A 13,237-nucleotide genomic window follows, 5' to 3' on the forward strand; every position below is an offset into this window, starting at 1 on the left:
ATCAAAAATCAATTTCCAGGATAGAACTGTAGAATCAAGTAGTTCTGGTCATGCTTTAGTTTCTTACAAGTGCCATGTTTGTGACTTAACTGAGCCATGTAGCGAACCAGATTATTTTGCCCATTTGCGTACTCATTTGAGGAATAATGAGAAAGTTCAGTGTCCTTTCAAAGACTGTTCATTTGAGACTAATGTGTACTCCACATTTAATGCGCATAAAAGTAAGGCACACCAACACCACTTATTTGAAGATTTTAAAGTAGGGGTTGTTTTAAGCACCCAACTTAGTCACTCAGAAGAAGATACAGCTTATCCACTTGTTGACAGATCAGGCAGTGAAGATGAATGTAATGTGGCAGAGGAACAAGACAATTTGGATGACACAAAACAAAAGTTGGAACACAATTTGGCATCACGTTTTCTGAAAATGCAAACAATCTTGCATATTTCTGATAGTGCAACACAAGAAATTATCCAACAGTTGAATCAAATTAATTTATTGTCAGGGCCACTGTTATATAGCACAATACAGCAGACTATGGTCAAGCACTACGGTGAGGTAGAAAGCACAGTTGTGAAAGAGCTTGTTAAGGCAGTTACTGACAGCAATGTGCTGTTACACTGTACAAATGAAGGAGGTCCTCTATCCACAATTAATAGGAGAGCAACAAAATTTAAGAGAGAATTTCCAGTTGTTATTCCTTTTCAGTACAAAATTGATGGAGATGATCAATATTATGTGTATGTCCCAATTATTCAAATGTTGCAGAAATTGCTAAATAAACAGGAAGTTCTTGATGAGGTGCTGGCTGCAGGTGAGACATCAATGGGATACAGTAGTTACAGGGATGGTACCCATTATAGGGATAATTCATTTTTTGCAGAAGGTGATTGTAGAATATCCCTTAATCTCTACATAGATGATTTTGAAGTGGCCAATCCACTAGGAACATCACGGAAAAAACACAAATTGTGTGCCATCTACTGGGTTCTTGCGAACTTGCCTGCAAAACACACATCATCTTTGCACACCATTCAGCTAGCTCTTCTGTGTAAAACAAATGTAGTTAAGCAACATGGCTACTCAAAAGTACTTCACCCACTAATTGAAGACCTGAAATGTCTTGAAGAGCAGGGAGTTTTATGTTGAACAGTTGGGATCATGTGTAAAGGGATCGGTTCTGCATGTGCTGGCAGATAATCTGGGTGCCCATTCTTTGGCAGGCTTTCAGGAGAGTTTCAGAGTGAATTTTCCTTGTAGATTTTGCATGGCCACAAGAGATGACATTCAAGTCAAAGAAGTTAGGTCCGGCTCTTTTGAAATGAGGACAAAAGAAACACACGAACAGCATGTTCAAGATGTTCTACAGGATAGTACTTTGGTGGCACAGTATGGCGTGAAGGGTAGCTGTCCATTGAGTGAGAATTTGCAACACTTCAATGTAATTTGTGGTTTCCCCCCAGATCTGTTGCATGATCTCTTGGAGGGCGTTGTTCCTGTAGAGATGGCGGTGTGTTTGAAGGATTTAATTGGCAAACATTACTTTTCCCTGGATTCCCTAAATGATGCCATCAAAAAATTCCCATACAAATTTTCAGACAGGACTGACCAGCCACAGCCAATTCCAAAAACGTACACAAGTAAGCAAACAATAGGGGGAAACGGCCATGAGAATTGGGCCCTCTTGAGGCTCCTCCCACTCTTGATTGGCCATGAAGTGGGAGAGAATGACCACACCTGGGAAATTCTAATGTTGTTGAAAGATATTGTGGAATTGGCTTTGTCTGCCCACTTTTCTGATGACACTGTGGATTTCTTGAATTGCAAGATCTCAGATCACAGAGCTTTGCTTAAAGAAGTGTTTCCAAACTTTGTGCTGCGTCCAAAGCATCACTACATGGAGCATTATCCTCAGCTGATCAGAATGTATGGGCCATTGAGGAATTTATGGACAATCAGATTTGAGGGGAAACATAAATTCTTCAAGAAAGCAATCCGTGATGCACAAAATTTCAAAAATGTCCCCCTAATGCTGGCCAAGAAGCACCAAATGGCAATTGCCTATCACATGGATGCCGGTTCTTTTTTCAAGCCAATAGTACAAATGGACAGGGTCTGTAGTTCACTTATCACAGCCTTTCCTGAAAATGTTCAGGAATATCTAGAGCTGAGGAGTCCTAATTGTAGTACTGTGCTAGTTGCATCCAGTGTTTACATTGATGGAATTAAGTACTGTCCAAACATGGTGGTTTCAGTTGGATCTTGTTCAGGTTTGCCAGAATTCATGCAGATTGAAAAAATCTTGACGATCAACACTGACATAATGTTCCTCTGCAAACCTCAGACTGCATGGTACATTGAGCATTTGCGCTCTTATGAATTGTGCAGCTTACATTCACTGAAAGTTGTTCTGCCTTCTGAACTAAACGACCCCTTCCCTTTGGCTGCTTATAATATCCAAGGCCAGTTCTATGTTACATTGAAGTATTACATCTGCTGCTAAATGACATTCTTTTGTATTATAGCTTGTTTTTTTTACTTCTGTTCTTCTTTTTCTTCCATTTTAGAATTTCACTTAGCCATGTCGATGATCCTCCGCGTTATTGTGCACGACAGTGACATCAGAAAAGTAACCATTCCTGAAAAACCAGCTGATGTTGATGCCTTAAAACAAGTGTTGCAAGAGAAGCTGCAGCTCACATACACGTTCAGTGTCCAATTTGAAGACCCTGACTTTAATCATGCACTATGTAATGTCAGTGACATTAATGAATTGCCAGAGAGGGCAACACTGAAAATAATTCCTCAACAAACATCTCCCTCCTCAAGTCAAGCTAGCACTGTACTTCTCTCAGGTTCTGATACATCAGACCAGTTGTCTGCTGAACGACAGCTTGAATGGCCTGAGGATTTTGAAATACCAAAATTATCTGTTAATGTTGAGTACCGTCTCCGTCAGGGAAACCTTGCTTTTATGAAGGATGGTACAACTCTTAATGTTGGAAGAGACATAAAACATGACATACTGGAAGCACTTGCTGGGGCCATGTACACCTTTAAGGCATATCCAAGAGATGAAGATTTTTCCCAAGTTGCTGCAGCTCTAATCAAAGCACATCCCTGTTTGACTGAACAGGGCTCCCCAACAGGCTCAGCTGGCTGGAAAAACAGCCTGAAATTTAAAATGGCCAATTATAGGACAAAACTGCGTAAATGTGGCTGTAGTGATGTTGCAGTTGGGGCGAAGAGAGGTGCAACAGTGGCAACAAAGTCAGGCTTTAAAAAACCAAGGCGATTTGAATTAAATTTCTTGCCAAACTTTCCTAATGGGGAAGATGAAGAAAGTCAAAAATGCACAAGAATAGAACTTGTAGAAGAAATGAAAAAGAAGCCCCTAAACATGAGCCTGATTGGCAAGAAGATGGACAGCACATTTGCTTTGAGACGGAAAGAAATCATCCACTCTGAACCTCCTGTCTGTGAGATTTTGAAGAAGTGGCCAGCACTTTTCATGGAAAGCCAGGTTTGTTTGTTTTCTTTTCCTCTTCAAAATCCTGTGTGTTTTCTTTTCCTCTTCAAAATCCTGTGGGTGGGTGTTTTGGGTGTGTTTGAATTTTAACAACCACTCTATGTTTGTGCTTAGATCTTAGCAGAATTCAATCGCATATCTGGGAAAAATCTGAGATCTCAGTTCTACGCAGCGTTGGACACGCACTCTGCACGCTTGTTTGAAATTTTCCGAAAAAAAGGAGGAAACCAGGGAAGAATACTTGATGAAATTTTGCAACAAGTTAATTCAAAGGTATTCTTTTATGATGCTATCTTTGAATCATGATTTGCATATTATTGTTACCCTAGGCCAATAATGTGTCTACCTGTCTCTACTTTTTCGTAGCCATCTGATGTAACATGTGTTCGCACCGCAGTACTTCAGGGACTTCCAGTCCTCATGGGGGATGACCCAGAGGAATTTTTCCGGACGTGCTTTGTAAGTAATGTTATTGGTGTTTCTGCTTTCTTAAATTGCCATTTTGTTTTATTCCATGAGAGTATAGCTCATGTTAGGAAAAATATTAATTCTGGGTATAATTTTTGTAGTTTTGCAGTAGATACTATATATGTCTCTTGTGAAACAATTCAGATTTTTCCTTCTCTACTTAGGATGTGGATGTAGATGCAGATTTCAGTGAAGAAGATGTTGGCCTGCTCACAATTTTACCCGAAGAAATGTCTTCCAAGCGTCCAAATGCCCTCAACGTGGATGCAATAAGGGCAATCGTTCTGGAGGGAACAATTGTTGTGGATGATGTCCCAAATTTGCCACATGCTGTATGTCTCCTTTTTGCTTTGATCTATGCTCTAAATTTAGACTACCTAAAGACAATGAGGAACACATTTGATTTCATTCAGCGGGTATTTCTGTCTTTGGGAGGGAAGAATCTCAAACCCAAACTCCAAACCCTTAAAAATCAGCTTTTAGGCTAAACTTGTGTCTCCTTACTTTCTGCATTAGATGCCCAAGCTGCCGTGTTTAAGATGTAGGCATATTCATTTGCACCAATTTCAAGTGGCCACTAGTTCAAATAAGTTGTTACAGTTGTCATGTTTTTTAAACCTTTCAAGAGCCACATGCTGTGTCAAAGTAGAAAAGGTTTGTATTTCAATGTTGTAAAAGCCTATTCAAGGTAGAAAAGGTTGTATTTCAGGGTTGTAAAGGCCTATTTTGTTATTTTTGCTGTTTTGTTTGCACACTGCATGTTTTGAAAATGTCATGACAGCAGAATGCTGCTAGCCAAGAGGTCAACTGTGTTTAAAAGAACACTGTTTTAAAGCATATTTGCATTGTGATGTTGTTAAATTTACTGTAAAAATTTCATTCAGCAGGTATTTCTGTCTTTGGGAGGTAAGAATCTCAAACCCAAACTCCAAACCCTTAAAAATCAGCTTTTAAGCTAAACTTGTGTCTATACTTTCTGCATTGGATGCCTTAGCTGCCGTGTTTAAGATGTAGGCATATTCATTAGCACTAATTTCGAGTGGCCACAAATAAGTTATTACAGTCGCCATGTTTTTTTAAACCTTTCCAGAGGCACATGCTGTGTCAAGGAAGGAAAGGTTTGTATTTCAATCAAAGAAAAGGTCTGTATTTTAGGGTTGTAAAGGCCTATTTTGTTATTTTTGCTGTTTGCACACAGTGCATGTTTTGAAAATGTCGTGAGAGCAGAATGCTGCTAGCCAAGAAGTCAATAGTGTTTAAAAACACTGATGTTTTAAAGCATATTTGCATTGTGATGTTCTTAAATTTACTGTAAAACCTGTTTTGTTTGTTTTTTACAAAAAAATAAACAGTTGAGAATTTCACACTTGTGGTAAGTGCATTCCATGCTAGTTGAACTACTAAAAATGTTCACTTTACTTGAAGAAAGCGTGGAAACCGATTGCACATATTTTTTTAAGTCTACGTAGCTTAAAATGGCAGATTAAAACCATGTTGAGAATAATAGTATTTAATATGTTTTCAGAATACATTTGAATGCTGTTAAATGGAATTATTTAAGTAATCTTACTATTAAATCTTCAGTAAGATTAGTAAATATTATAGAGTATGTTAACTAAAATTGACATTAAACTAACTTGATATTTATTACTTAATTTACTTGGGAAGAGCTTGCTTTCTTTACTTTTAGCTGATTATTATCTTAACTTCAGTTTTCCCTTTAAGTTTGCTTTGCAAAAATAAGGCAATCGGTTTCCAAACTTTTTTTAAGTAAACTGAACTTGTTAGAATTTACAGTGTAACAATTGTTTATTGAGATAATGGTACATTGACATTTCAGTGATTAATAATATATTAACTAGTAATTTAATAACCATTTACTAAGGATCTGTTTGATTATTTTATGATATGCTATTTTTTTAAAGATAACTTACGACACATTTGTAAATCGTTAGCATATTACTTAATAGTAATTAATGATCGAATAGTCATGATTTTTTTAAATGATTCGTTTATCATTATCGAATAACTTGTAAATAGTTTATAACTGAATCTACAAAACATTCAAAAAATGTAACATAATTTATTAAACATTTATGAAATGCATAGTCATGTTTTGTAAATTATTAGTTCATCATTAACTAATCAATTGTAAATTACTTATAACTGAATCTACAAAACATACGTAAAATAATTAACATTTCACTTATTAATCATTTATGAACGCATATTCATGTTTCGTAAATTATTAGTTAATCATTTACCAATCACTTGTAAATGACTTGTAACATAATTTACAAAACATACATAAAATGTTAGCATATCACTGTTACAAGCACGCCAGGCTCCACCCTCTCACAACCACAACGATCTCAATCACCAGGGTACTGAGCACACACACCTGCACGTCATCATCACAGCAATCACCACCTGCACTTAAGCCCCACGCTCACACTCAGTCACTGTCCGGTATCGTTTGCACATGCTACTACTCATGCTTGCTTCCTCGGACTCACCTGTATACCTACCTGATCTCCTTCGTCTCCTGAGTGTCTCCTTGTCTCGTCTTGTCTCCTGGTCCTCGTCTCCTTCGATCCATTGTCCCGCTGATCTGCAATCAAGAAACGTATCGTATCACCATCGTAATCTGCATTCACCTGATCTGCCATCTCTGACACTCACCTCATCTGCTCACTTCCTGGTTCTGCAAATAAACTCTGCTTTCACCTGCATCTGTTATCCGTGTCACCTCTGTTTGTAACAATCACTTGTTAATCATTTATGAATGTTTTGCAAATGATTAGTTCATCATTAACTAACCACTTATAAATGACTTACAACTGAATGTTATTATAAAGTGTTACCAGATTACTTTATCAATGCAAAGCAATTTCCTTTTAATATGGTTAGTAACTAATTGAATTACATATTTTACCTCAATAACTAAACACAATTAATTTGTATTTGCATTAATTTTGTAATTTATAACAATTTCACGTAACTACACTGTAAAAACATTACACACTATCTACTTTAAAAAAATATGGTAACAATATTACACATAATATTTAAGATTTACGTTGTTGTTGTTTTTTGTGGAATCTACCCAAATAAATTAAGTAAAGTTTCCTAAATTATTTAGTCTATAGCACATGATGAATTTAATATTATTAGTGGAATGTGCTTTTTTAATTTAAATTGACTTTCAAAATAAGGGTATAAATTAGATTAAATGGAAATTACCTGTTTATATTTGACTGAGTTATGTTATGAGGTATGAGTTATGAGGGTGCTCGGGGAGTATGGGGTCCGGGGTCCTTTGCTAAGGGGTGTCCGGTCCCTGTACGACCAAAGCAGGAGTTTGGTCCGCATTGCCGGCAGTAAGTCAGACTTGTTCCCGGTGCATGTTGGACTCCGGCAGGGCTGCCCTTTGTCGGCGGTTCTGTTCATAATTTTTATGGACAGAATTTCTAGGCGCAGCCAGGGGCCGGAGGGTGTCAGGTTTGGGGACCACGCGGTTTCGTCTCTGCTCTTTGCGGATGACGTTGTCGTGTTGGCCCCTTCTAACCAGGACCTTCAGCATGCAATGGGACGGTTTGCAGCCGAGTGTGAAGCGGCTGGGATGAGGATCAGCACCTCCAAATCCGAGGCCATGGTCCTCAGTCGGAAAAGGGTGGTTTGCCCTCTTCAGGTTGGTGGAGAGTTCCTGCCTCAAGTGGAGGAGTTCAAGTATCTAGGGGTGTTGTTCACGAGTGAGGGGAGGATGGAACGGGAGATTGACAAACGGATCGGTGCAGCTTCTGCAGTAATGCGGTCGATGTACCGGTCTGTTGTGGTGAAAAAAGAGCTAAGCCGTAAGGCGAAGCTCTCGATTTACCGGTCAATCTACGTTCCTACTCTCACCTATGGTCATGAGCTTTGGGTCATGACCGAAAGGCAGTGTTGGGAATAACGGCGTTATAGATAAACGGCGTTACTAACGGAATTACTTTTTTCAGTAACGAGTAATCAAACGAATTACTGTTTCTTCCGTTACAATGCCGTTAGCGTTACTGAGGAAAAAAATGCGGCGTTACTATAATTGAGCTCCTTGAAGCGGTTTTCATCCGAACAGGCTCTCTGTCAGTCGGACCTGCAACGAGTGTGTGTGTGTGTGTGTGTGTGCGCCAGCCATGCGTGTTGGGGGTTGGGTTGGGTGGTACACATAACTGATGATGATTGGTGGGTGGGAGACAAGGTTGAGGTTGATAGGTTGAGTTCACACACACACACCTATGACGCACACGCATATGCACAGTCCAACGACTTCAAAAAAGGTAGCTTTCGCAAACTGAAAGTATAAACGCTACTTTTCCCTCGTTGAGGTGAAAGGTAAGATATGTTTATGTAACGTGCAGCTTATGCCCAGGAAGAAAGAGTCTATCCACGTCGGTGGCAAGTAATTCTATTTCTAATCTAATGAAGCCTCACGTCATCACAGCCACAACATTAGTGGCTAAAAACCCAGGTGATAACGTGAGCTCCACTACCAGAGGAGTAGTAAAGAAGTACTGATACTATTTACACTATATTTACACTATAGTAGGTCTACTGATAATATTTACAATAATATATTGAATTTGATAGGTGTCTCTCACATTGTCCCACAGCAACATTACAATAGTGTACATTAATGTGCAATGTTTTATAATAATAATTTATTCTATTTAGTGTCCAATTCATTCATTTAACATATTTAATATTGGGGGCATCCAAGTTATTTGACATATTTGAAGAAAAAAAAAGTAACACATTAGTTACTTTGCCTGGTAATTAGTTACTTTTATAATGATGTAACTCAGTTACTAACTCAGTTACTATTTGTAAGAAGTAACTAGTAACTATAACTAATTACTTTTTTAAAGTAACGTGCCCAACACTGCCGAAAGGACAAGATCCCGGATATAGGCGGCCGAAATGAGTTTTCTCCGCAGGGTGGCTGGACGCTCCCTTAGAGATAGGGTGAGGAGCTCAGTCACTCGGGAGGAACTCGGAGTAGAGCCGCTGCTCCTCCACATCGAGAGGAGCCAGCTGAGGTGGCTCGGGCATCTATTTCGGATGCCTCCAGGACGCCTTCCCAGGGAGGTGTTCCGGGCACGTCCCACCGGGAGGAGGCCCCGGGGAAGACCTAGGACACGCTGGAGGGACTATGTCTTCCGGCTGGCCTGGGAACACCTCGGTGTCCCCCCGGAAGAGCTGGAGGAAGTGTCTAGGGAGAGGGAAGTCTGGGCATCTCTGCTTAGACTGCTGCCCCCGCGACCCAGCCCTGGATAAAGCGGAAGAAGATGGATGGATGGATGGATGGATGTTATACAATTAATAGACTGTTTATTGCTAGCACAATTAGAAACAAACTTGTTTTGTAGTACACATCTTTTCAAAGCGAGGTTGTAGGCTTGATACTGCCACTCTCAAGTCATGTTCAATCTTAAGATGAGATCTGTATTTTGTTTTCAGCGAAGCAACAGCTGAAAATCCCATCTCACAGAGATAAGATGTAGCAAAGGGAAGAAGAATGGTCAGACTCCTCTGCCAAATGAGTGGATACTCTTTCTCCACTCCAAGCCAGAATTCACTCAGTGTCTGAACTGGAAACCTCAGCCTAAGAGTGGAGTCACTCGTCATCTCAACGAATTGGTCCTCTTCTGCAGCGCTGAAATCTGCAGGTGCTGCAGATAGAATATGAATTTTGACAACAGTCTTTTTAAATAACATACATTATGAATAAATGAAAAATATATGACTATAATAAAAAAAGTATGTAAATAAAATTAAAATACCAACCTGCTGTATTGAATGGATCGATAATCCAGTCAGACTGGACGCTGTTGTTTGGAAAGTATTTTTTAAACAATTCTGTCAGCGTAGAGATGTGCTGTTTGATACATGGGATCACTGTGGTGGCTCCAGAATTCGTTCAGCTTTCCAAATACATCACTAAGATAGGCCAGTTTCATCAGAAATTGTTCATCACTGAACTTGCCCGCAGCGTCATACATGCGTTCCTCTTCCAAAAAGGTCCTAATCTCCGCTCTAAGCTCAAAAACTCGCGACAAGACTTTGCCTCGGGACAGCCACCTTGCCTCGCTGTGAACATTTGCCTTGTCCTGAGCAGCGGGGAGAATGAGCTGCTCGGCTATCGTATGTGGTTTCTTACACTGGGTAATCCTGTACGCAACTTTGAAAAACGCCATTTGTGCATTTCTATTAATGGCTGTAGATTTAAGCATTCGACTTTCCTGCTGACGGTATTCCGAGAGTTTTCTTTGGAAGAAGTCAACTGACTTGTTAATGTGCTCTGGATGTTTTGTCTCTAAATGTTGTCTTTATTTGTTGGGCCTCATGCTATCTGCTGCTAATGTTTTGAGGCAGAGAACACACACAGGTCTCTCATCGACCCCCACCGCACCAACCGTAAATCCAAGACCAAGATATGCCTCATCATATTTTCTTTTCGGCTGGCTTTTTGGTTGATTAGGTCCACTGTCTGTCTTGGTTTTCTCTGCTGGTGTTGAATCAGTTTTCTTATTCCATGTCTGTGATAAAGTAGATATCCCGCTGGGCACAGCACACACACATACACATATATAACACACACACACACACACACACTTACCACGCTGTTCTCCCCTCCCTCTGTTTGGTTGTCAGCAGAGCGGGTGCACACGCAGCTGATAGCCCATGGACAGTTTTACACACTACATGCTCCATTTCCCTCTAATAGTGGTTTCCCGATCACACATAGTACATCACAAACATGTTGTCCCGTTTATGTTTAGTTGGTTTTGTGAGTTGTTTGTAGTGTGTCTCGAGTGTTTTGTCAGGACTGGCTGATGGCACTGACGAAGCCGAGTGATTGAGCGGCGCCGGCTTATGACGTCACTGTTAGCGCCATACCTGCGCACGATGCGCAAGTCCGGTGAAACCATGTGTGTTGTTTAGGGGGGGGGGGGGGGGGGGACTGACAAATTAAGAAGATGTCAGTAATGTGTTATTTTGTTATGATTTTGTTTTGTTTTGTGGTATATGAGGATTTGTGTTTAAAAATGTCTATTGTATGTGGGAAAAGTTTTTTTGGACAAGAGATTATTTTAATGACCAAATTAATGGTATGTCCGTTGAAGGGGCGGAGTCTGGTCTACAAAAAGGGAGACCAGACTCAACACAAGGACTTGTTAACCAAGTCAAGCAGGAGCAACTGTGGTGCTGAGAGGCAAATTGACAAAGCGAGTATATTGTAGTTACCCCTTTGTGTATATTTTATATATATATTTTTCTTCTTTATTATTCCAGTTTGTTGTTTCTTTGATACTTAATAATTTAGGAATTTGAATTTTACACTGTATATATCTTTGCACCCTCACTCGTGGACTTTTGTATATATTCGGTGCTACAAATAAATGACACCTTGCACAACAGTGCTGTTGGGGGTAAAGCCATCATATTTTTCCCTCTACACACGAACCCTCACGTTACCCAAAGCAGATCCATAGGGGTCGCTGTGTGACAATGTCACAAACGTATCCATTGCTACCTTTTATACCCGCTACCGCCTCTCCACATTAAAGCTTGTGTTCGCTTCAATTAACATGCCGACGTTAACGTTAAATCATTATCCTATGGTTCCACGTGACATTTTCTTTGCAGTCTAATGTTGTTTTAAGTAGGCTAAGGCTTGCATTTAAATGTGTTGCTGTTTTGTTTTAGTGTATGGTCAATAAATAAAGGAATTAATAGAGATGAATAATTAATAGAGACAAGAATGACCAAATTTCCTCCCGTTGGTCGCGCCCCACTTGTCATGTCTCTATTCCCCACCAGTGGGGAGCGCCCCACACTTTGAGAAACGCTGGTATAAATAATGTGTTAATTTTCCTGATAGTTGCCCCTTTATTCCCCCAATATTACATATTGTTCCCTTATACCTACACATACTTACTTTATAGTTACACTATAATTACCAAAAAATTATGATGTAAATTCTCTTTAATTACACAGTACTTTCCGGGCCTTAATCTAAAGCTTTACCAATGTTAGTTTTGTTTTTGTTTTTGTTAGAAAATGTCTTCCTGTTATTCTTAAAGAAATCTACATAAATAATGTCTTGTCACATTTATGAGGCGTAACATGGCTTCTTTAAATGTGAAGTCATAATTTACAGCTCAGTGTAATGATGAGCAAAATCTTCCTCTGCCCGGGTTCGGTCTTCCTCACAAGAAAGGGGATCTGTCCCAATGTTGGGACCCCATGTCTTGCTGGTACATGTCTGCAAACACAGAGGCCTGTGGAAGGAATTCCTCAGAGATCTTTGCTGGACAACCACCTTTGTACACCACCCACCAGAACACCTGTCCCAAACGCAGAGTCAACCAGAGGAACATTAACCCCTCGAGGACTGCACAGTTTTGGGGCCCTTTAAGTTTTGACATGCTCTGACATTTGTGCTTTTTTCAGTTGCTTATTACAGCCATCTTATTATTAGCCAGATTATTACAGGCAGTTTCTGCCTGTAGGTCAGTATAAGATGAACCACACAGTGATCAGAGAGCCCCAAAGCTGCCCGTGGGATGGAGTATTTATATAATCAGCCCTATTTATTGATGGGTTTTCATTTGAAACGGACTAGTGATTTTATTTGTTTCTGTACATATTAATGTGTGAATAACGCTTAGTTCTGTACCTTATTAACAGAATATGATCCCATTTGTGTTCCGGGTGAGTGTATTTCTAACTTTGAAATTGCTTTTAGAAATAAACACACACAGATGTCAAAGCAGCCCAAAGGCCAATGCTCATGGATTTATTTATTTAACCGCTTAGCTGTCACACAAAACATACTTTCATCAAAAATATCTTAATTTGTGTTCTGAAGATGAACGAAGGTCTTACAGGTTTGGAACATCATGAAGGCGAGTAATTCATGACAGAAACTCTTTAATCCCTCCCTATTCTAGCTCGAACAACGACTGAAACTTTGTATTAATAGCACTTCTTGTGTTTATTGCCTCTTTAGATGAAACGCTTGTTGTATTCCTCAATTGTAAGTCACTTTGCATAACAATGATGAAAAGAAAACGTAAAAAAAGAGAGAATTAAAGAAACAGAGTGATATTTAAGACTCTTTATTTTCTGAGTTGACAGAGTAAAACATCATTCATTGCCTCTTTCTCAGCATAATATAAACCCAAAATCCTTTTCAG

The 13,237-nt window shown here is 39.5% G+C and overlaps 1 protein-coding gene across 1 annotated transcript in view; it reads right to left on the reverse strand.

Moving 5' to 3' along the window:
- Window positions 1–13,237, reverse strand: part of LOC307126928 (uncharacterized protein) — a 597,805-nt gene that overhangs the window by 99,474 nt on the left and 485,094 nt on the right. The window lies entirely within an intron of this gene.

The sequence above is a fragment of the Gobio gobio genome (genome assembly GCF_949357685.1).
Source record: "Gobio gobio genome assembly, chromosome: 5".
In the NCBI taxonomy this organism is placed as follows: Eukaryota; Metazoa; Chordata; class Actinopteri; order Cypriniformes; family Gobionidae; genus Gobio; species Gobio gobio.